The sequence below is a fragment of the Leucopleurus acutus genome, assembly GCF_964270905.1.
Source record: "Leucopleurus acutus genome assembly, chromosome: 7".
NCBI lineage: Eukaryota > Metazoa > Chordata > Mammalia > Artiodactyla > Delphinidae > Leucopleurus > Leucopleurus acutus.
In genome coordinates this window covers 39,232,889-39,259,115 of record NC_139150.1, presented here as the reverse complement: position 1 = coordinate 39,259,115, position 26,227 = coordinate 39,232,889, and positions in this window count along the sequence as shown.

Sequence of the window (26,227 nt, the reverse complement as noted above, 5' to 3'; positions counted from 1 at the left end):
TCTCAAGAACAATAAATTATCACTACTATCAACATGGAAGTCTCTACCAGACCCCCAACACTATACTTATCCCCATACCAACCTTCTTTTTTGGTGATTCTAATTGCTGGGCAATTTTTAAATATGTATGAACATGTTAGATTTGTGTGAAGAATAAGGATAAAATAGGTCATAAGAGAGTCTGAAGCAGAACTATCCAGTAAAGGTGCAATGTGAGTCAAATATGGAATTTTAAATTTTCTACTAGCTACTGAAAAAAGTAAAAGGAAACAGTAGAAATTAATTTTAATAATGTAACCCAATATATCCAAAATGCTATCATTTCAACATATAATCATTATAAAACTTAATGAGATATTTTTCAGTCATTTTTCCATAGTCTTCAAAACAGTGTGTGTTTTACATGATGACTCACCCAGGCTAGTCACATTTCAAGTACTCAATAGTCACATGTGGCAAGCGGCTATCATATCATACAGAACATACGTGGAAGGTTTTCACAAGATGTGAAACGGAGAGACTTTAGTGTTGTGCTTTTCTGACAACTACTGCAACCACTCAAAGCCTCTTTTCTTTTTCTGGGTTTTTGGGGGTTTTGTGGGCTTACTTCTGGAGAGTTGGCTGATCTCCCTATGAACAGAGGTTGCCTTGCACTTGGCAGCTTTCTTGTTCTAACCTCAAACTTGCATTCATCTATTATTTTATCCACATTTTAATTTTCACTAATTCTTTAGTTTTTCCAAAAAACAACTACCATATTACAGTTGTTCCTAGGAGCATTGTTCAACGCAATGTGAAATACAGTGGGATACAAGTAATACATATTTACTTCCTATGCTTTACTAAGTACCAGATCTTTAACCCAAAATATTTTTTCTCCCCTTCTCCACCTGCCCCAATTGATTACTTCCTCCTGTTCTTTGGTTTAAATGTCACCTCATCTCTAGGGTCTTTTTGGCTTTTCCTTAACCCATGACCGTCCCCAGAGTTTTTCATTCGTTTCTAGGTCCTTAAGAAGACTGTAAACTCCTCAAGGAAGTAACTACTCCAATTCCTCTTGTACTCAAGCAACCTGAAGTATCATATCAAGCATGGGGTTCTTCAGGCAAATGAAGGCTAAATAATACTTGTGGACTGTCTGACTGACAATGAATGGCCACTGCTATAAGGTTCCCAATGAGGAAGTCCATGGAAAGTATCTGTTGTTTTCCAGCCCTGGTAAATTCTGAATTCAGCATAAAACATTGTCAGTAAAAGACCACATGCTCCTGTATCCATGGTCCCAGAATCCTCCTGTGGGTGACACCTTAGTTCTCTCACTCCTAGCTATACACTCATGCTGTCAGGAGAGTACAAATGGAAGTCAGGCTCAAAAAGTTGCACAATATAAATGATTTTAACATTCTGTTTTAGTTTAATTTCAGAAGGTTCAAAATCTCATTTATTTCAGATTATTTTTAATATTTTGGCTCAGAGATTAATATTAAGTTTTTATCCCCTCTTTCTTTTCTTGATATTGCTTTCTCCAACCTGCCTGCATTGGTGGTTAAAACTCTAATTAGAGAATAAAAGCATGGGCACATTATTTTCAATATGGCTAAGACGAGACTACCTTCATAATAAAACTCCTTTTGTTAATGAATTTAAAGTGATCTCAATAATGATTTTTCTGTTGACACTGATAACACAACACCATTGGAATTATAATGATTTCATTTTTTTTCACACAAAGGAGAAAATTAATTTTTGATAATGATTTACACTTTCCCCAGATTTAGCATAGATCTACGAAAAATTTTTAACAATCAGATCCACTGTAGAACATAATCTTATCGCAGAAAATATCTGTGCCATGGTAAGGTTGTGGAATGAATATCTACAGTGCAAGAGCGCCATTCCATATGCTCATAAAATAAAAACTATTTGAGTCTGACCAAAAAAAAAAAAAAAAAATCAGGATGAATCTATCAGAAATCAACCAGCAGGTCCACAAAATATCAGAGTAGATAAGAAAGTAAATGATGATGCTAGGATTTTTTTTAACCCTTTATTCTTTGGCCTAATTTGCATAAATTTTTCACTGAAGTATTTTTTACTCTATTTCTTAGAAGATGATTTTCATATCTTGGAGTACCAGAAAGGAAGAAATTTAGAGGCAACAAGAAATAAAGTATACTGAAAAGCCAACAAATTTTCAGCCTATTTTCAAGACTCTGTTTTGCATTTATTAACACATGCCTGCATTTTTTCCAGTTTTCATACACACACACACACACACACACACACACACACACACATACATACAGAGATAAATTGTGGAAATGAGACAAAACAAAATGAAAAGGGTTTCAGGCTTCCAAGGGTGGCAAACTATGGGAAGGTAAGTATATGGGGGAAATGATGGAAGATAAAGGTCATTTTGGTAAGGTTTGTTTGTGCATGTCTATCTTGGTGCCAACTTTCCATCTCCTTCATGGCTGTAAAACCTTCCCACAGATATAGGTTTTTACCTTCAAGTCATATATTACTGCAGTAAGGGAAATAAGAAGTGTTGATAATTGATTTTAACACAGATTTTTTAGAAGGTGGGATATAAATGAGATTTTTCCATGGCTCCGGGGTGTGGGGGGGGAAATATTTCCTGAGAGCACAAGGGAAGGATGTAAAGGATTCTTGAAATCAATCAGAGTCAAGTTCAAGGAGGAGGTGGTATTCACTCTAGTGATAAGCATTTAGGGGTCCAGAAACAGAGGTTATAGGAAGAGAAGGGAAAATACTCTTACCTTACAAAAATGTCTGCAACAGAGAAATAAGAGATACTTAATAAAGTTGTAAATTCATTTGTTATTCATACATCAACTCATTCTCTAAAATACTAGAGGTAATTCAAATAAATGCACATGAAAATAATAAAACAAGAATTAGAAGATTTATGCATTTAAAAATAAAGGTTGATTGAGTACCTCACATGTGCCAGGCTAGTAGGAAAAAAACAAATCTCTGCCTTCGTGGAGTTTACAGTCTAGTATGAGAGACTCAACAAAGAAAAATAAACATATAAAAGAATAAATCTGTAATGCTGAGAAAAAATAGAAAGCAGGAAGAAAGAAAGAAGACTACTAGTGAAGGGGATCAGAAGATGCTACCCCCAAATATGGCACCTTTACATATAGATTATTTTGAGTTGAAGGCAACTGAGAATCAAGAGATACAGAAAGGAGTCTTCCTGGAGTTTCCTATATCTGGCTAAAAGCAGAAACTTCTGAGAAAGAGGACTGCCATAAATCTCCTCTCCCAGGAAAGTTTTACGATCATGAAGAAGACGGGAAGTTGGCACCAAGATAGACATGCACAAACAAATCATACTAAAATGACCTTTATCTTCCATCAGTTTCCCCCATATACTTACCTTCCCATAGTTTGCCACACTTGGAATCCTGAAACCCTTTTCCTTTGTCTTGTCACATTTCCACAATTTACTTCTCTTTCTTAAAAATGGTATTGTAGGGACTTCCCTGGTGGTCCAGTGGGTAAGACTCCACGCTCCCAATGCAGGGGGCCCAGCTTCGATCCCTGGTCAGGGAACTAGATCCTGCATACATGCTGCAACTAAGAAGCCCACGTGCTGCAACTAAGAATCCACGTGCCACAACTAAGAAGTTCACATGACACAACGAAGTTCTCTGCGTGCTGCAACTAAGACCCAGCTCAGACTAAATAAATAAAAATATATTTTTTGAAAAGTCTAAAAAAAATGGTATTGTATATAAGCCCTCAGGCCTAACTGCTTCTTTGGTCTTCATTTCATTTCTAGGTAGGCCAAGATGTCAAGTAAAAAATTAACATCAGATAAAGTCTGCATACCTTTTCTCCTGTTAATCTGCCTTTTGTCAGTCTAATTTGCATGGCCCCAGCTAGAGAACTGAGGAAAGTAAAGGAAAAGTTTTTTCCCCTTCCCTACCCTATTTCAGATACATTGGTCAAAGAACTCCTTTCTGAAAAGGCAATTTTTTTAAAATTAATTAATTAATTTTATTTTTGGCTGCGTTGGGTCTTTGTTACTGCACGCAGGCTTTCACTAGTTGCAGCGAGCGGGGGCTACTCTACAGTGCACGGGCTTCTCATTGCAGTGGCTTCTCTTGTTGCAGAATACGGGCTCTAGGCACACGGGCTTCAGTAGTTGTGGCACACGGGGCTCAGTAGTTGTGGCACACGGGGCTCAGTAGTTGTGGCTTGCAAGCTCTAGAGCACAGGCTCAGTAGTTGGGGCACACGGGCTTAGTTGCTCCGCGGCATGTGGGATCTTCCTGGACCAGGGCTCGAACCCACGCCCCCTGCATTGGCAGGTGGATTCTGCACCACCAGGGAAGTCCCTGAAAAGACAATTTTTGAGCAGAGATTTGAACAAGGCGAAGAAATGACTTTGAACGTACCATGGAATCACAATGGATGGGTTTCTTACATGGTAGCTTGGGGCTTACAGAATGTTCCCAGAAGCCCAGGTAGAAACTGCAAAGCTTCTTAAGAACTAACTTCAAAAGACACAAAATTTCACTTCCGCCTCCTTCTAATGGACAAGTAAGTATTTAAGCCCAGCCTAGATTCAAGAGGAGGAGAATTAGTCCCCATCTGTCAATGGCAGAAGCAGCAAAACTCTGTAGCCATCCTTAATCCTTCAGAGTTGTACAAAAGTTTCTAATTAGGTGACACATCTTTACCTAAAGCAATGGTCTACATCAGGGGTCAGCAAACTATGCCTAAGCAAAATAAAACCAGCAGGCCTAATCCACCTTTGCTTTTGTAAATAGTTATACTGGAACACAGAAGTACCCATTCATTTACATACTGCCTGTCTATGGCTGCTTTTCTGCTTTAAGGGCAGAGTTAAGTAACTGCAATAGACTTCATGGCCTTCGAAAATTAAAATGTTTACTATCTGACCCTTTACAGCAACAGTTTGCTGAGCCCTGGGCTACAGAAAGCCAACCATGCCACTTCTCAATCATTCCACAAAGATTTCTAGCAATTTTATTTTCAATCTCGTCTACGGGTCCCTAGGAATAATTACTATGCTTTGAGCAAATCCAAGTTAAAGAAGATTTTCAAAATGAAAACTGATATCCAAGCGGAAAGCATGTGCCTCAATAAAGATAAATATGTTGAAGCAAATCACACCGAACCTGAAGCTAACTGAGGCAAAACTGGGAAAACCAGGTCCTCTTCACACAACGCACGCTGGGCAGCCAATCCACTACCACCTGTTCAAAGCTTTTGGTTTGTTGCTTAAAATTAAGGAGACAAAAAATATTTCAAATATTAAAAAAATAAAATGCATTTCTTCTGCAGACTGGATATTAAACCCATCAGAAAAGCTTGGGCTTTTATACTCCCTCTAGCAACATCCCAGAGAGGAAACTTAGGTCCACTTCAAGGCATTTGCCAGCTCTAAAACAATGAAACATTGGCTAATCTAAAATCTTAACCGGGACTTCCCTGGCGGTCCAATGGTTAGGACTTTGCCTTCCAGCGCAGGGGGTGCGGGTTCGGTCCCTGGTTAGGGAGCTAAGATCCCACGTGCCTCGCGGCCAAAAAACGAGAAAACATAAAACAGAAGCAATATTGTAACAAATTCAGTAAAGGCTTTAGAAAGTGGTCCACATCAAAAAAGAAAATCTTTAAAAATAAATAAATTTAAAATATCTTAACCATTGGAGGTGTTTGGCATGATGTCTCTTTGGCATGTTTCCCCATATCTGGTGAATCGCCCTCACCCAGAGTCAAGAATATAGCACATATTATACCAGTCCTAAAAAGTGGAAGTGTCTTCTGACTTTGGGGTTCAAGTTAAACACACTAATTTAATCAGCCAAATGAGCAGTCTTAAGACTGTCTCTAAGAAAAGTGGAGTGATGTAAAGAGTACAAACCTAACGGGTATAGAATGGATTATATAACAAGCATATTAGGACTGGATAGTGCATGACGTCAAAAGAAATATTCTCATGGAACAACTATGCTTTTCTCCAGATAAAATCATTATTGATGTTGGAAGGCTTCTCATGTATATCTTCTTACAATCTGAGATTAAATGTGTGTAGGGGGTGGTGAACAGAGTTTCCCCTGCTTATGATGAGCTTCCCCTCTGCTGCATCCATTCCTGCCAGCCATTATACAAAAATCAAGGACTAACTTAAAAAAACAACTACAAAAATCTAATGAAAGTTGTTATTAAAAGTACATAATAGAGTCATGTACCACAATGTCCACTGCAGCTCTGTTTACAACAGCCAGGACATGGAAGCAACCTAAGTGTCCATCGACAGATGAATGGATAAAGAAGATGTGGCACATATATACAATAGAATATTACTCACCATAAAAAAAACGAAATTGAGTTATTTGTAGTGAGGTGGATGGACCTAGAGTCTGTCATACAGAGTGAAGTAAGTCAGAAAGAGAAAAACAAATACCGCATGCTAACATATATATGGAATCTAAAAAAAAAAAAAATGGTTCTGAAGAACCTAGGGGCAGGACAGGAAGAAAGATGCAGACATAGAGAATGGACTTGACACAGGGAGGGGGAAGGGTACGCTGGGACGAAGTGAGAGTGGCATGGACATATATACACTACCGAGTGTAAAACAGATAGCTAGTGGGAAGCAGCCGCATAGCACAGGGAGATCAGCTCGGTGCTTTGTGACTGCCTGGAGGGGTGGGATAGGGAGGATGGGAGGGAGACGCAAGAGGGAGGAGATATGGGGATATATGTATATGTATAGCTGATTCACCTTGTTATAAAGCAGAAACTAACACACCATTGTAAAGTAATTACACTCCAATAAAGATGTTAAAAAAAAGGTACATAATAGGTATTTTTAAATTATGCATGGATAAAAATATGTAGTAAAAAAGGAAATATAAATTTTTATTAACATTAACAAAAAACAAGTAACAAAGCCTTTAAAAACAATAAATATTTTAAATATAAATGCCGAACAATCAAGAAAGTCTTTAAAAACAATAAATAATTTTAAACGTAAAGCATGAATATAAAAAATGACCTTAACAGAAATTAAATATGTTTAAGATAATACAGATAATAAAATTCAAAGTAAGTTCATAGTAAGGACAATATAAATTCATAAACATAAACCTAGATTTCAAAGTAAGAAGTTAGGAAGAGAAGAGGTTTTGAATTATAAATAAAAAATGAGCAATTAATATAAATGATAAAAGGTAAAACTGGCAAAATAAAAAACAAAGAAGCTAATGAGTGTTAACAGGATAAAATATTAGGGACAAGAATTAGAAGATAACATAAATACAATTTTCAGGAAATACAGGAAGACATTAGATGCAGGAAACTTGAAAAGTTAGCAAAGTGCTGAAATGAGCTAAGAATAGCAGATAAAGAACAAACAAAAGAGCATGAATCAGTTTGTTAACAGTCCTCAAACCTACGACTATGAAACAGAATTCTTTATTAAAAATAAAAATAAACACCCTAAAAAGAACAACCACCTGGAGACAGACGAGTCATGGGACTCAATAAACTAGAAACATCAGCTTGCCCTATGCAGAACTCTCCAGGACCTGAGAGGCTGGGAGGATGACCAAAGTGAGATGCCTTTTCCTCCTGCCTGTCTCGTAGAGGGATGCCCTCTGCCCAAGTCCCAGCTCAGCCCCCAAGGGCTCTGTGTGGTGAGCAGCTCAGTTTGCTATTAAGGAATGCATTAAAGGTAAACAGTGGGAAATCTGGCTGGACGCACAGGATAAGAAAGACTATAAAAAGCTTTAAATGCCACACTAGTCAGCGTTTTCCAAATCTGGGCATTTGATAAAAATACAAGTTTCATCCTGGAGATTCTAATTTAATAAATCTGGGGAGGGGGAAGGGATGGGGAAGTAAATGCTCTTTGATTGTCACTTATGACCTTCTTCGAACAGGTTCCAACCGCTTAACAGGTCACACACACACCAAGGTAATTTTGATATTTACCCACGTTTAGAAAATAATGATTTACAATCTTAAAACAACTGGCACTTTTCAATATCCAGGTGTCAGATTCTAAAACACAGGTGATGAGAAAAATGCTTTGAATAATAGCAGGTCAGAGTTACATAAACCCAGTAAAAGTTGCAGCCAAGTAAGAGCAACGCTGGAAACCTGTTGCTTTCGTTTGAAACTCAACTGTTTTTAACACTTTTTGCTACTGCCAAGAACCACCAAAGTAAGAGGAAGCCATGAATATACGTGTCACTAGTGGCTTTTAAGTATCAGAATAACACCAAAACAAACAGCAAGGGTCCTTTGATATTCATATTTCTATGAGATCAAATGTATGCACTCCAAGTCATATCTACTTCTAGCAAGACACTGAAAGGATAAAAACTAAAATGATTCATGGTCTTTCCTTCTCAACTGCTGTAGCCCACAGTGCTATGTATGTATCACTGGCACACCTAGGAAATGATTATGTTTGTACAGCACACTGAATAAATGGCAGGGGATTTAGGACCCTCTGTATAGACATGGTGAAAAAAATTCATTACATTTTCTTCACATCAAATAATTTGAAAGTAAAAATAAAACAGAGTTTCAATGTAGTGTCTGTAGGGGCAGGGAATGCACATTCCAATCCCTCAGCCCTACAGGGATCGCCTTACCTTGCCCAAGAACTCACCTGTTGTGGGACAGCCCGTATGGAGTAACCAATCAGGCAAGAGTCTAAGGACCCAACCATACTGGCCCGACAGGGAACAACTCTGTGGGGCCTTGAACACTCCAGAGCTGCCTGTGGGGGAAGAGGGACCTTGGCGCAGACTCTGAATTCATCATAATACAATCACCGCTGCCCAATCCCGCCTCCACCCACTTCTCTCCACAGGGGTGGATCCCTAATAAATACCCTGCCACCAAACTCCATTTCTGCAACTGTTTCTGAGGAACCAAACCTGCAACAGTATTCAAAACTCACTTGCATGAAACTTCCAAACAATCTTTTCAAAATGTTTAATTAAGAAACTTGAGTTTGATTTCCTTATATCACCTTTTTGATTTCAACTCTTCCATCATGATTTTTGTTTGAGATGGCTACTTGTAATTTTTTATCAGACTTTAATAATTAGCCCTTCAAATACTTGTGGATCCCCATCTACAAGAAACTTTGTTCACATACGGGAATAAAACTTTTTAAACCAAATTTTACCACCATCCAAAAATGTGCAGTGGTTGAAAAATCTGTTTTTTAAAAAAAGAGTATGGGACTTCCCTGGTGGCGTAGTGGTTAAGAATCGTGTGCCACTGTAGGGGACACAGGTTCGAGCCCTGGACCCAGAAGATCCCACGTGCCACGGGGCAACTATTGAACCTACGCTCTAGAGCCCGCGAACCACAACTACTGAGCCGGCATGCCACAACTACTGAAGGCCGTGCGCCTAGAGCCCCTGCTCTGCGACAAGAGAAGCCACCACAATGAGAAGCCCACACACTGCAACGAAGACAAGCCCCCCGCTCAACGCAACTAGAGAAAGACCATGTGCAGCAATGAAGGCACAAAGCAACCAAAAATTAATTAATTAATTTTAAAAAGAGTACCTTTTCCTTTTCTTTCATTTCTGTAAGTAATATTGAAATAGCTTATGAAATATTTTGTATCCAATCAAATAATTCTTTCTAAATAATTGAAAAATAATAATTACAATAATTTACAAATAATTGTAAATAATTATTTACAGACTGTACACATACTGTTGGAGCTGTCATCATTAGCTCAATTCAGCATTACTAAAAGTAAACAGCAGCTGCACAAAGGATAAAAGTCTTCGGTGTGAAATCAGAGGTTCAGGGAGGACCCTGATAGCTACACTGGTCAGAAGACCCCACCCCTGACCTGCTGTGCCCTCTTTAGGCTCATGGAACATGAACCCTTTCAGCAACTCAGACATGGCACGTGAGTCAGCTGCTCAACGATAAGGCCCCTTCTTAGCAGTGGTCAGAGATTCCCAGTAGAATGGCAAGTGCCCAGTTACGCCCACCACCTTTGCTACCTGTTTTGACTACTGGATTAACGATCAGACCCCCTCGCCAGGCAGTCCCCTGCAAGCCCTAGATGAGCTTGCTCGAGCTCAGTTTGCCAGAAAAAATGCAGGACACCCAGTTAAATTTCAATTTCAGATAAAGAACAAATCACTTTTTAAGAAAAACCATGTCCCAAACATTGCAGGGAACTTACTTGTACTAAAAATATATATTTGTTTTTTATATGAAATTCAAATTTGAGTGTCATGTATTATTATTTGCTAAACCTGGCAACCCCACTCGAAATCCTGAAGATTCTGGTCACCCCAGGCCCATCCTGGCCTGGGATAGGCTAAGGAGATCAATATCTCTTCAAATACCTATAACTCATTTTCTCGGCATATCTTTCGGGAAATGCTGTTACTGGATTTGATATTGTTGATTTCTTCAGTTTTCCCTCAGAAACTCGTCTTTGCCTTTCTTGACACATCTTTTTTTTTTTAACTTCTAATATTTGACTAGTCTTTCTCTGGATTCTAATTCCTTCCTTTCCCCACTGTCTAAATCAGAGGTTAGTCAATGTTTCCTGTAAAGGGTAGATAGGAAATATTTTAGACATTGAGGGCCACTCAGTGTCTGCTTTCACAAATACTGGACTCTGTCCTTGTAGTGCAAATGCAGCACTGACAGTATGTAAATACAAGAGCATGGCTGTGTTCCAATAAAACTTTATTTACACAAAAAGGAGGTAAGCTACCTATGACCCACAGGCTGTAGTGTGTCAATCCCTGCTCTAAATGCCAGTGTACTTGGATCTGTCCTTGTCTCTCTTCTATGTTCCCTCCTTTGTCAATCTCATCCAATTATGTGACTTACCTACCACTTATATTTCAGAGACACCCAAATCTGCACCTCAACCCCTGACTTCCCTCCCAGTCTACAGTCCTATATCCCAAAGCAAGTAAGACAATTCTTCCTTAATGTCCCATAGACACTTTAATTCATCAAGCCCAGCTTCCCACTGAAAGAATCTCCTGTTCTTCCTCCATGTTCTATATTTCTGTCAGTGTAACTTTTATCCTTATGGCTAACCCAGCTCAAAACTTCCACAGTAGTTTGGTTTCTCCCTTTTCCCCGCTGCTCAAATTCTTCCAGTTGACGAGTTCTGTAAATTCAGTACATTAATGCCATACTTGGGTCTCCTTTCCTTTCCTACCACCAAGGGGAAGCCTTCTGTACCTCTCACCCAGCCCTTTACAATATGATCCAAATGACTGTTAGATACCAGCATCTGCCTTTTCCAACCAAATTTCTCCAATACTATCAGACTGACTTTCTTTAGAGTGGCTCTGATTTTTCTTTTTTCATCAAAACCTTTTGAAACCCTCCTAATGCTTTTGTATTAAAGTCCAGGTTCTTCTGCCTGACATCAAAGACCCTCTGCGAGCCAGCCTTGCACTAACAATCCAGCTGTTGAACTCTGTGCACCATTAACAGTAGTCAAATGGAACCATGTGCAATTCTTGAGCCATTCAAATACTTCCTAATCTGCTTAATTTTCCCATACTTTGGTTTCCCCCTGCCCTTCCCAACCCAGGGCCACCTAATTCCTATTCACAATGGAGGAGCTCAAATGGTGTCTTCTCCACAAAGTCATCCCTAACTTTCCAGCTAAAGAAATATTTCCATATTCAGCACTACTAACTACAGTTAGAGAATGCCTCTCTCAGAGATATTATCATTTTTTAACCTTGTATCACACTTAATTCCTGCCCTGTCTTCCCTTACACACTGCTTAAAATCTGGAAACAGATTCTCTGAATCTTTCTTTTCCTCAAGGCATTCAGTTAAAAAACTTCCAACCTTCCTCATTTTAGAGATTAAACACATACTTGGAAGATGAATAAGAAACAGAAGATTGGTGTTCTACACACAAAAGACGATATAAATGTAAATGTGTGTGTGTGAGTGTACAGAGAGAGAAACAGGCAGAGACTTTAGATAAGTGGTTATTTTTTTTTTATTAGTGGTCAATTTAATTTTAACCCATTCTTCTTTTTGGCACCTTCCCTTCTTTACATTGGGGTGGAGGGGAGAGGGTCATGAGACAAACATTATTTTAAATTCTAATCAGTAATGTGAAAATCATTCATAAAAAATACAAACTTACATCCCACTAGTACCAAGGATTGTGCTGTTTTGTTCTGTTTGTATTTTTGCTTAGGATTTGTTTGCCTTGTTTTATTTAGTTTGAAGACTACAGTCTTTTTAATTTATAATTAAATATATTATATTAAATTACATAATTTAATCTATATAAAGATTATATCGAAAAGGATAAAAAAATTAAACCACTAATGATTTATTGTTTTTCTTATGCCAGGCACTGTGTAAGTGACTGATGTGCTTTACCTCCCGAAATCCTTTCAACAGACCCCAGAGGTAGATGATGATCTCCCTTTACAGATAAGGAAACAGGCTCAGAAAGGTTCGAACAGCTATAAAGAGTAGAAATTCAACCTAGATCTGTCTTATTCAATAGCAGGCTTATTCTATAGCCTGTATTCTTACCTACTAAGGCATAACTATGTCTTACTCACATTAAACATAACTATGAAGCTGAAAGTAAGGACTTGACACTAATAGTTAAGGTGTGCTTTTTATTACATGTATATTAAGAAATGGAAAGCTGAGGTATAAAGTAGCAGTCAGAGCCAGATCAGGAACTAGAAACCATTCTAGTTATTTTAGCAAAGAGAATTTAATATAAGGAATTTTGACTAGGAATAAAGTGGTAACTAGATAACTAAACAAAGATAAGAGAATCCCAGTGTATCAAAGAAGTGGTGATTGAAAGAAGCACCTCATCCCTAGGGCCTGTGAGAAACAAAAGGAAGTTGAAAGTGTTGAAACTTAGAAGCCTAAAAGAAGGACCTCGTGGAGCTGACAGTCAGATTCTGAAAAGGGGGTTCCTGTTGAGCTGGTGTTGAAAAAACAATTCCAAATGGATTTGGTTGGCTGCATCTATAAGAAGGAACTGCTGCTGCCAGGAAAAAGAGGCATTGCTGGGGAGATGCTCATAGGCATTGGAAACAGACAGGAAGGAGCATATGTCTTCCTCCTAGTCCAGGCCCTCTAGCGCCCCCTATTGACAGAGCCTACATTGTAGCAGCTGGCGAAACAGAAGCCTGGCTTGCAAGTTCCAGCCTCCGCAAAACAAAGAGATAGAGTATAGAAGGGTGGGCTTTCAAGTGAGAGGCAATAACTTAAGTGGCCTAGGAAGAATGCATAAGAAGAGGAATCTATTGAAATGTGGCACTTGTGAGCTTGAAAATGAAATCAAACAAGCCAAAGTAAGCAATACAGGACAGCTCTCTTGCCTATTAAAAATAAAATTGTAAAGACTTCTAGGTGGGGACCTGAAAGCGAGTGAGAGAAAAAAAGATGCAAATAGATTTCTTGACTTCAAAAATCAAATAACAGCTCAAGAAAGCACCACCAGGACAAATTACCCGTGATCTTGAGGGGGGGAAAAAAAGAAAGCAAAATTGGCATAATTGGCAAAGTGTTGTTAATTCAAACCCCAAAGAATTCTAAAATGCCATTGCTTCACACTAGAGGTCACCCCCGGTAAGAAAATATAATCGTACCATCCTTTACTGTCCCCCTGTAGCTGTTACAACGTTGGAGAGCTGCTCCTTATTGCAAAGAGATTGGATTTTTATGAGACTGAAATGCTAAGAAGCTTTCCAGTCAAGTAAAATACTGCATTAAACAGGATTCACTTTCTTACTTTAGTGAGAAACAGATATATTGACTGTATAATACAGGAGATAGTATTCATTACATGCAATCACTGATCTATTTCTAAGGCACCAACTTTAATCAGAGGAAGGTCAACACTGTATCAAGAAACAATACTTTGTATACAACATAGAGACTGACATTAGTTTTTTTTTTAATTGGGGAAAATACCGCCTCCTGTCAGCAGAAAACAGGGATATAATGTAAAACAATTAGAGCAAATATTTTAACAAACTTACTAATTTTGGAGTTTATCGCATTAAGGTATTTACAGCTTAGGAATTTGGAATGTCTTTATCATTTTATGGCAAATTATGATGATTCAAGTACATCTCCTAGAAATGACATCTGTTAGAATTCTTCATGATGGAGTATCCTCTTTAAGTGCAGAATTCTAATTTTTAAAATCATTTTGAAAACACTAAAAATAAACTGATCATTCTTTAACAAGCCTATACATTGATATAATGTGGGTTACTTTTATTACATCTCCATGTCAATGCTCCTTGGTGCTCCCAACCTTTAATATCGACTAACTCATTTTTCTGTTGTTATTGTTTGTTTGGCGTTCCCTATCAATATTCTGGTCTTCAACATCATTCCCTGAAAATGTCAACACCTGACTTTTTCCTTTATATGCAACTCCAGTTGTCATTCTTGGAGACATCAATACCAACCCTGTTGTTTAAACCATCCAAGAGCCCAACCTCTCAAGTCCTTGGACGCCTCACCCACTGTGATCTTTTCTTGTACCCCACACTTCAGCCACCACATCACACCCTTTTCCTTTTCATCAAACAATCACACCACCTTTGAAACTTCTACTACCACTGCTTATCCTTCCAGTGTTCTTATGATTGATAGATACACATATATTTATTACATTGCATTATATTATTACATATACTCTCATTTTGCTATTCTTTAGTCTCATTAATATAATACATCCAATCCAGTGACACTTCACTTTTTTTGGACGCTTCACAAGCCATCACTTCTCATGTTGGTACCCTGTTGAGAGCTCATGATTTATCATTACAATCACTCACTTGCTACCTACTCAACTCTCTTGTCTACTTTCCCTCTATTATGTTCCTCTGGATAAATCCAAACCCTGCTTAAAACCAACTATCTCCCTAATCTATGCTTCTCTCTAAAGCTGAATGGTAACAGGGAAAAAACATAGAACCATACTGTCGGTCTAAATTTGAAAATCATAACCAGAGTTAAATGGAAAACATAACCAGAGAGTCAAAAGGTGTCTAAACAATCCAAACATACTTCCAGGATATATTCACTCACCTACTTACCAAAATGGGGTTTTCGTATCTTCTCTCTCCTCAGACCTCCAGCACTACTACTCCCCCAAGACACATATACACACATACTCTCAGCTAATGATTAACTCATATTTGACTGAGAAAATGAAACAGCTACAGAGAACCACTTTATCTTACCTCACCAAGTCTGCCACCCTCCCTGGGTCTCTTCCGCTCCCACTTATGCCCCAGACCCCATCTTTTTTTTCTACTTCTCATGTATTTGTTGATCTCCTGGTAATCAATTTCTCCCTCTCTACTGAATTGTTCCCATCAACATATACACCTTCTTAATTATGTCCCAATGACATCTATTCCTGTTGACCCCGCACAACCTCCATCGAGCCCATGGTCCACCTCTAGTTTCTGGAGTACTTTTCTGCTCATTTGCATGGCAATAAATTATTGAATGACTTATTTACTGGCCATGCCATCTCTTCATTCCCTCCAAGCCATCTCTTCTGAGCCCATTACCTTTCCCACACAATTGATTCTTCTTAATGGGAATCATCACAAAAGTCCACCATGCTTCCAAATTTACTAGGCATTTTTATATTTGTTCATCTTACTCAAATTCTTGGCAAGATTAGACACTGGTGGCCATTCAATCCTCCTTAAAACACACCCCTAGTTTTTGTGACTCCACATTTTTCTGTTTTTCTTCCTTACACACTAATCACTTCCTCTTGTCTCTTTTTCTGTCCCCTCCCTTCGGTTCAAACTTGAGAAGCTAGAGTGCTCCAGGGTTCCCCCAAGGCTCCACTGTTCTCCATCTCCAGTGTTTTCTTTGGCCAGTTTTGATATATTCCATGATTTTAAATACCCCGTGTGGGAGACTATCAAATTTGTATCCCCATCACACCTCTCCATTGAGCTCTGAAATCTACTGTAATTCTATGATTGGTATTTCCCCTTGAATAACTCATCTTATTAATCCTAAAATGGCCAAACAGAACCTTGATTTCATCCCCAGCATGCACCTTGGCACTCCCCCACCACCAATATCTCCACCAAGCACCCAGTGCTCAGATACAACATTTAGCATCACTTTGAGTCCTCTCTTCCCCTCATCCCTCCTCCCTCACATACAATCCTTTAAAAAGTTATGTCAGAATCATCTCCAAAATAGATTTTAAATCCATCCACTCCTTTTTCTCTCTCCTGCACCAGCCACTTTCAGTCATGATCATCATCACCTGCATGACTGCTCTGGTCTCCTTCAAAAGAAATCATTTCTGTGACTGTGGAAGCTTTGCTTCCACAAAAAAAAATCTCAACTATGTTTTAAAAACATGAATCCTCTCATGTAACACAACACACCCCCAACACACAGATACACACACACACACACACACACACACAAAAAAAAACTTAAAGCCCATCACTTATTTCCCTTTGCACTCAGGACAAAATCTAAAGTCCTTACCACCACCTACAAAAACCAATATGACATGACCCAATTCCACCTTTCCAGCCTCACGACCTACCACTGTCTCCCTAGCTCATCATACTCCAGCCCCAATAGCTTTGCTTTTACTCCTCAAACTCACAAAACTTTCTCTGCCTCGAGGCCTCTGCACTTGCTATTACCTCCGCAGGGGAGACTCTGCTCCCAGGTCTCTGTGTGACTGGCTCCTTCTCATCACAGCTCAAACTCCATCTTCACAGAGGCCCCATCTATCTGTCCCGTATCACCCTGCTTTAATTTCTTCATAGCATTGATCACTCTCTGACACTCTCTCGCTCATTTTCTGGTGGTTTACTTGCTTTTTTTTTTTTTAATCTCTCAGCTCTCTCTAGGCCAGGGACCTTATGTATCTTTACATCACTTTATCTAGAGTCTAAACTGTCTAGAGCATATCAGACACTAAATAAAATATGTGCGGAAAGGAGGAAGATAGAAGGACGGAAGGAGGATGGAAGGAAGGAAAGATGGGCAGGGGGAATGACGGAAGGAAGAAAGGGAGGAAATAAATAGGGTTTAGTGATTTTCTCATAAAGGTAATGATACAACTACTTGTACAGTTTCTCTAACATCTCTTTCCAGCTTCCCCAGCTAAACTTCATCTCTGCAAGTTTATGCCTAAAAAGTACAGAGTACAGCTTAGCTCAGAGGCATAGCTCTGTTAAGTAAAACTATCCTGACAGGATCAGACCACTGGGGTTTGGTCATTCACATTCTGGACGGCTGGAAATGATAATGTGCCAAACCTCCTTGGGTACTCAGTGAACCACACTCTCCACCATCTCCCTACACACTCCAGGCAATTACCCATCTGGTCTGCCTGGCTCACCCAGTCGTATTTGAAAGAGGTTTTTCAGCTGAAAGTGAATGAAAGGCAGCCTCCAGCAGCTGTTGCATCCCAGGCCTACTTTCATCTGCAGCCACTCTCTCCAGACAGGAGTCAGAAGCCTCCCCCAAAGCAGCAGGACAGTCGAAGACAGAGGAAGAAAAGGGGAGCCCAAGGCAGGAGTCAGGAGACCTGGGTTCTGTCTCATCTTCACTGTGTGACTTGATACAGTCCCTACACCGCTCCAGGTTTCTGTTTCTCCAGCTGCAAACTGTGGGGTTCATACTAGGTAATCTCTAGGCATTCCTTCCAGCTCTAAGATTCCAGACTTATAAACCTCCAAGTGGTAAGCATTTGCTGGGTTGCAAATTCTCCAACCCAAGAAGCCAATCTCCAACCTGGGATGAGTGGCGATATATTACTGCTCTTTAGGCTTTTTATATTTTCCCAGAACCTCATAATTACAAGGTTACCATCACCATACCCTTTTGACAGAGATGGGTGACGAACTCTAATTACCCTGCTTTGCTGGAGGTGGAAGGAAGGCACAGAATGATTAAGTGACTCACCCTCTGTCTACCAAAAGCAGTGGACTGGCAGAGACTAGACATTCATGAACTTTCAAGTTGCAGACCTGAGCTCAGGACAGTAGGGCTCTGCTGGAGCATACAGATGCTTTGCTTTGTTTGTTTTTTTATTCTGGAATAGATGTAAAACACTCATCATTGCATTCTTTCTGAACGATTCACTGCTGTTAGTGCTAACGCAACTGGCTAAAAGACAGAAAGTTCTATTTACTTCAACAAACCACCTAAGAAAATTCCGTGTGGGCAGGCAGTGAGGTACATGGGGAGAGCACAGATTTTAAAGTAAGAGATACTCGTCTTTGTTTTGTGAGCAAACATTTTTCTAGGTATTAAGCAAGCACAGAAAGGATAAAGATGTATAAGAATCAGTTCCACTCATAGCTCCACAAGATACTTAATTCTCTAAGTCTCAGTCTTCTCCTGTGTACAATGTGATCTACAGACTTGTCCACAATGTTCTTGCAATGATGATGTGTGATGAGAAATTACTCCCATTATGGCTCCTCAATCAATTAGCACCTTCCCCTCTTTTTTTTTTTTTTTTTTTTTTTTTTGCAGTACACGGGCCTCCCACTGCCGTGGCCTCTCCTGTTGCGGAGCACAGGCTCCGGACGCGCAGGCCCAGCAGCCATGGCCCACGGGCCCAGCCGCTCCGCAGCATGTGGGATCCTCCCGGACCGGGGCACGAACCCGCGTCCCCTGCATCGGCAGGCGGACTCTCAACCACTGCGCCACCTGGGAAGCCCAGCACCTTCCCCTATTTTGCCTCCTCCCTCTAGATGAAGGAAAAAGGCATTCCCTACCCACACACTGTACCATCTACACCCAGAGTCCCCTGCTACTCACCGTCATCCAATGACCACAGGCTACTAAAGCAGGTGGTCCATTATCCATGGGGGTACAGGACCCCCGGGATCTCTAGTTCCAGCCTCACTAATGATATGTTGTATTGTAAGGAATGAACAACTGACGCTGTGTCTCCACCCATAATAGTAGGACTAATTAAATTGTCCCAGGGAATATTCTGGAATGAAGGGTCATAAAATGTAGACTAAGTGCTATGATGTTTAGCGAGCTGTCTTCCAAGTCACACACAAATCTCTCTAGTCCTCTGAATAAACACTTCAGCCTCCTTGTCCATTAGCTGGTCCCTGTCATGCCACCAGCAGGGTCAACCATAGAAGCCAGAGGATAAGAACAAAGAGACCAAAAGTAGGGAAACAAGGCAGTTTACCAACAAGACAAACGTCTTATCTCAGCTTGTTTCCTTTTCGTACCCCTCAGAGACTTGGAGAATAATATTTTCCAACATCAGGCTTCTGTTTTTAACCAACATTTTTAAAAACCAGGGACTCAGAATGACAAACAAGAGACAAGTTTACACTGAGGTGGTCTGCTGGTGATGCAGAAAGAACTGCGGATGCCGAGATGGGAGATGTGCTTTCAGGTCTGCCTCCACTACCAGTGGGCTGTGTGATGATGGCAGGAGAGTACACTCCTTCAGTGACAAGACTCAGTTTCCCCACCTCTGTGTAAGTCGGCTTAGATAAATTGTCCCCAATATGTTTACAGCACTCAACTCGTATGAATCCTGGAATAACGTACACAGAAGCTAACAAACAGTAACCACACACACCTTATATTGACAGTGTTAGGGGCCCATAAGCCCAAGGATTTATTACTATCTTCAAGGTTTCTGACAGGGCATTGTTCACTTAGATGTAGGAATAAATTTTATCTCCCTAAGAGAAATATAAACTTATGCAAGAACAATGTATTCCAACACAACTGTACCGTTCACAACTTTCCTAGGTATTTCAGATTACAAAAAGATCCAAAGACCACGTTTTGAAAACCTCTGGTCTAGACATGCATATCCTATACTATTAACCAGGAAGAGACAAAAGGCAAGAAAAGACACTTTTAATATTTGAAAGAAACCAGTAACAAAAATGCCACTTAAATGTGATTATTCTCAAAGTATAGAGGGAAATTTTTGAAAACACAGATTCCTGAGCTGTATTGCTTATCTATGAAATCAGATCTGTAGGAAGGGAGTATAAATGGCCCAGACACAGGTATATTTGCAAAAACCCCTAAGGCCATGCTGCTGATGGCCCAGGTTTTGGAAACCACTGTTCGAAAGAAAGCAAAGCCTCAGCCGCCAAGTTTGTCAAGTATGTCAGTCCCCCGCCTCCGTGCCCAGCAGAAGGCATCGCTCCTTTACTTGTGAACATCTGTGATAATCGTCGTGGAGAGTGGGCTTGTTTGTTAATGGGGGGAAGAAGAGCTATTTACCTAGTGTGCAAGCCAAGGGAGAGCTTAATTAATGTCAGAGTAGATACCATTTCCTCCTCTCTCCTTGCCCTAGGAACTCATAGGGATGACGAGAGGATTTTTAATTAATGTTTGAAAAGCATTCTGAGATCCCTGGATGAGAGGCTGTGGAGAAGGGCACAACATGATTGTTGTTGTTATTAATAGTAGTTCTATTAGTAGAAATAATGAAGTTCTCTAAAGTGATTTTTTAGAAAATCTATGACATCCATCGCCAGTGTATTTTTGTGGCAAGAGTTTTGGAGAATGAAAGAAAAAGGGAAAGAGATATAAGGAAAATTAAAAATGTTTTTTTGCCTTTTTTTTTTTTTTTACCCATTAGAACTAGATAACATTTTGAGGTTCTAGTATAAGAACGCTATGAAAAGTTCTTATACATTTCCAAGGTAGATTAAAATACAACTATTAATTTCTATGATACAGTGAAAGATTCTGGAGAAATACAGTTATGATGCAAAGAACTCGGGGCTGGGAAATAGATGTTTTGAATTTGCGGCTTATCATTTGCAACTTACTGACTTACCATTTACTAATTATTTAACCTTGCACAAGTCACATTGTCTAAGTTTCTTTATTGGTAAAACTGGGAGATATTGAAATATGTTCTACTCAACTCACAGACTAATGAAGATGGATGGAAATGGAAATGATAAATGTGGGAAAATTTTATGCCTGTAAGTTATACAGATGTTACTGATGATGATGATGATAATGATGACAATGATTCCACTAAGAATGAAACTGCAAGATGTAGAAAGGAATGTACATTTCTTAGATTTTTTAAACATATTTTTTGTGTTATGAAGTAAAATTATTCTACAAGGCTCACAATAAAAAGCAGCTTCCATTCCAGTCCTTATTTCAAGAGATGCTCCTTTTCAAGTCTTCAGCTGTTTCTTTTGATGTTTATCTTTAGATTGCTAATTAATATGGTTGAACTGTTATATCTTGCTTTGTACAAATAGTTATTCATTTCCTATTATAATAGATATATTAACTTTCTTATACTACCACCCTCACTTACTTCCCTCCTTTCTATGGATATAGTCAGATTTACCTTTGTTGAAACTAATATTTACAATTTACATCATTACTACTGCAGAAATATTGTTTATTTCTAACCAACTAGTATACTATTATTACATTTCCTCTCATGCAGCTCCTTGTTTTTCTTAGGGTTATTAATTGCCTAACATCCTTTTTTTAACTTCCTTAGATTTCTATCTACTTCACACTCATTCTTTCCATATATTCTTGTAGAGCTTTTAACCTCTTCTTAATACTGCTGTGTTTTCTACATTGTCAAATGCATCAGATAATACAGTATTTTTTTTTTCATAGACACTTCCCTCCTGGAGTCTCCAGTCTTCCTACTGTAATTGAACCATGTCAGAGGCCATGAAAACAGTAATAAATCCTTAGACCTATGATCCCTCAACATTGTGAATATAAGGCATGTGTGGATTCTAAGCATTAGCTCCTATGTATGTTGTTCCAGAATTCATAAGACTTTAGATTTAGTAAGCATATTGGGGACAATTTATTCCTAGCATACTCATAATATGGAGATGAGGAAACTGAGATACAGAGAATACATTCTCTGGAAGTGGAAGCAGACCTGAAATCACATATCTCAGCTTTAGTTTTGCTAAAAGTGACTGATCACCAATACTTCTATCATTTGTATTATAAATGACAAATATATTAAAAAGCTGCCACCAAGAATACTATACCCAGCAAAGCTGTCCTTCAGAAATGAAGGAGGAATAAAGATATTCCCAAACCAAAAAAAACAAAAAAAGCTAAGTTCATTACCACTAGATCTGACTTACAAGAAATGCTATCTAGAGATTATTATACTAAGTGAAGTAAGTCAGACAAAGACAAATATCATATAATACCACTTATATGTGGAATCTAAATTTTTTAAATGAAACAGACAAAACAGAAACAGACTCACAGACATCAAAAACAAACTTATGGTTTACAAAACAGACTCACAGATATCAAAAACAAACTTATGGTCACCAAAGGGGAAAGGTGGGGGGTGGGGGAGGGATAAATCAGGAGCTTGGGATTAACATACACACACTACTATATATAAAATAGATAACCAACAAGGACCTACTGTATAGCACAGGGAACTCTACTCAATATTCTGTAATAACCTACATGGGAAAAAAAACTGAAAAAGAATGAATATATGTATATGTATAACTGAATCACTTTGCTGTACACCTGAAACTAATACAACATTGTAAATCAACTATACTCCAATAGAATTTTTAAAAAAAGAAATGCTAAAAGGAGTTCAAGTTGAAATGAAAGAACACTAATAACATGAAAATACATAAAAGTATAAAAACTCATTGATAAAGGTTAATATATAGTGAAATTCACTATACCCTATTACTGTAACAGTGGTGTGTAAAGTGCTTTTATATTAGTATAAAAGTTAAAGAACAATATTAAAAATACCTATTGCTCCAATAATGTGTTAATGAGTACACAACATAAAAAAAGGTAAAGTATGACATTAACAGCATAAAATGTGGGTAAGGAGAAGTAAAAAGGTCGGGCTTTTGTATAAGATTGAAGGTCAGGGTTTTTTTTTTTCTTTTTGTGGTATGCGGACCTCTCACCGTTGTGGCCTCTCCGGTTCCGGAGCACAGGCTCTGGACGCGCAGGCTCAGCAGCCATGGCTCATGGGCCCAGCCACTCCATGGCATGTGGGATCCTCCCAGACTGGGGCACGAACCCATGTCACCTGCACTGGCAGGTGGACCCTCAACCACTGTGCCACCAGGGAAGCCCTGAAGGTCAGTTTTTATTAGCTTACCATAGACTGTTATATCTGTAAGCTGTTTTATGTAAGCCTCATGGTAACCAAAAAAAAAACCCCAAAAAACCCTAAAGTAGATACACAAAAGATAAAAAGAATGGAATTAAACCATACCACTAAAAAAATAAATAAATAAATCACAAGGGAAGACTGCAAAAGAGGAAGGAACAAAAAAAAACTAAACAGGAAACAACAAAATGGCAACAGTAATTTTTATCAAAAATTAGTAATATCTTTTAACTATCAAAAATTACTTTAAATGTAAATGGAATAAATTCTCCAATCAAAAAACACAGGGTGGCTAGATGAATTTTTTAAAAAGATTCAACAATATGTTGCCTTGTAAGAGATTCACTTTAACCTTAGAGACACAATAGGCTGAAAGTAAAGTGATGGAACAAAATATTCCATGCAAATGGTAACCAAAAGAGAGTAAGAGTGTCCATACATATATCAGATAAAAGAAACTTCCCATCAAACATCAGTCACAAGAGACTAAGAAGATCATTATTTTGTGATAAAGGGATCAATTCAAGAGGGCATAAAAATTATAAGTTTAAAGCAAATATTAGCCAAACAATAGACAGCATTACTATAATATTACAGAACTTCAGTACCCCACTTTCAACACTGGAAAGATCATCCAGATAGAAAACCATAAGGAAACATTGGACTTAAACTATACTTTATACCAAATGGACCAAACGGACTTATAAAGAACCTTTCATCTAACAGAACCAGAACACACATTCTTCTCAAACGCATATGGAACATTCTCCAGAATAGATATGTTGGGACACAAAGCAAGCCTGAATACATTTAAGAAGACTGAGATCATATCAAATATCTTTTCTGACCAAAGTGGTATGAAACTACAAATCAGTAAGAGGAAAAAACCTGGAAAATTCACAAATACAGAGAAATTAAACAACACACTCTTGAACAACCAATGGATCAAAGAAGAAATCAAAAGATGTATCAGAAAGTATTTTGAAACAAATGAAAACATTCCAAAACATATGGGATGCAGCAAAACAGTTCTAAAAGGGAAGTTTATAGAAATAAATGCTTAAATTTAGGAGAAAGAAAGATCTCAAATAAACTACTTTACACTTCAAGGAATTTTTTAAAAAGAAAAATTAAGTCCAAAGTTAGCAGAAGGAAATAATAAAGATTAGAGCAGAAAAACAAATGAAATAGAGTAGAAAAACAATAGAAAACAAATCAATGAAACTGAGCTGTTTTTTGAAATAAGAAAATTGACAAAACTTTAGCTAGACTTAATCAAGAAAAAAACAGAAAAGAATAAACAAAGCTATAAATGAAAGAGGAGACATTACAATTGACACCACAGAAATACAAAGGATTAAAAGAGGTTACTATGAACAATCATATTCCAACAAGTTGGATAACCTAGAAGAAAATTAATAAGTGTCTATAAACATACAACCTATTAAGACAATGAGGAAGAAATGGAAAATCTGAACATACCAATAATGACTAAGGAGATTGAATCAGTAATCAAAAACTTCCAACAAAGAAAAACCCAGGACTAGATGGCTTCACTGGTGAATTCTACCAAACATTTAAAGCAGAATTAATGCCAACCCTTCTCAAACTCTTCCAAAAACTGAAAAGGAGTGAACACTTCCAAACTCATTTTACAAGGCCATCATTATATCATTACTATCATCGTTACCTTACCAAAGCCAGGTAAAGACACAGAGAAGGACACTATAGTCAATATCCCCAATGAATATAGATGGAAAAATTCTCAGCAAAATACTAGCAAATCAAATTCAATATCATGTTAAAAGGATCATACACCATGAACAAGTGGGGTTCAACACATGCAAATATATAACATACACCACATTAATAGGATGAAGGATAAAATTCATATGATCCTCTCAATAGATGCAGAAAACATCTTTTCATGATTAAAGCTGTCAACAAATTGAATACAGAAGGAACATACTGCAACATAATAAAGGCTATATATGACAAACCCATAGATAACATCATATTCAATGGTGAAGAGTTGAAAGCTTTTCCTCTGAGACCAGGAACAAGACAAGGTATCCACTCTCACCACTCTATTCAACATAGTAATGGAAATGTTAGCCAGAGTAATTAGGCAAGGGAAAAAAAGGTATACAAATTGGAGAGGAAGAAGTAAAACTGCATCTGTTTAACATAACATAATCTTATATATAGAAAACCTAATAACATAATCTTATATATAGAAAACCCTAAAGATTCTACCAAAAACTGTTAGCACTAATAAACAAATTCAGTGAAGTTGCAGGATACAAAATCAACATACAAAAATCAGCTGAGAAAGAAATAATATCTGCAAGAGAAATAAAGAAAATGACCCCATTTATAATAGTTTCAAAAATAATAAAATATTAAGGAATATATTTAACCAAGGAGATGAAAGATATATCCACTGAAAACTATAAGACTCTTATGAAAGAAACTGAAGGCACAAACAGAATGATATCCCTTGTTCATGGGTCAGAAGAATTAATATTATTAAAATGTGCATATTACACAAAGCCATCCATAGATTCAATGCAATCCCTATCAAAATTCCAATGGTATTTTTCACAGAAATAGAAAAGACAATCCTAAAATTTGTACAGAATAAATGACCTCAAATAGACAAAGCAATCTTGAGAAGGAAGAACAAAGCTGAGAACATCACATTTCCTGCTTTCAAACTATACACCAAAACTATCATAATGAAACAGTATGATAATGGCATGAAAACAGACACATAGACCAATGGAACAAAACTGAAAGCCCAGAAACAGGGACTTCCCTGGTGGTCCAGTGGTTAAGACTCCGCGCTCCCAATGCTGCGGGCCCGGATTTGATTCCTGGTCAGGGAACTAGATCCTGCATGCCACAACAAAGATCCCACATGCCACAACAAAGATCCCGCATGCCGCAACAAAGATTCCACATGCTGCAAACAAAGATCCCACATGCTGCAATGAAGAGCCAGTGCAGCCAAATA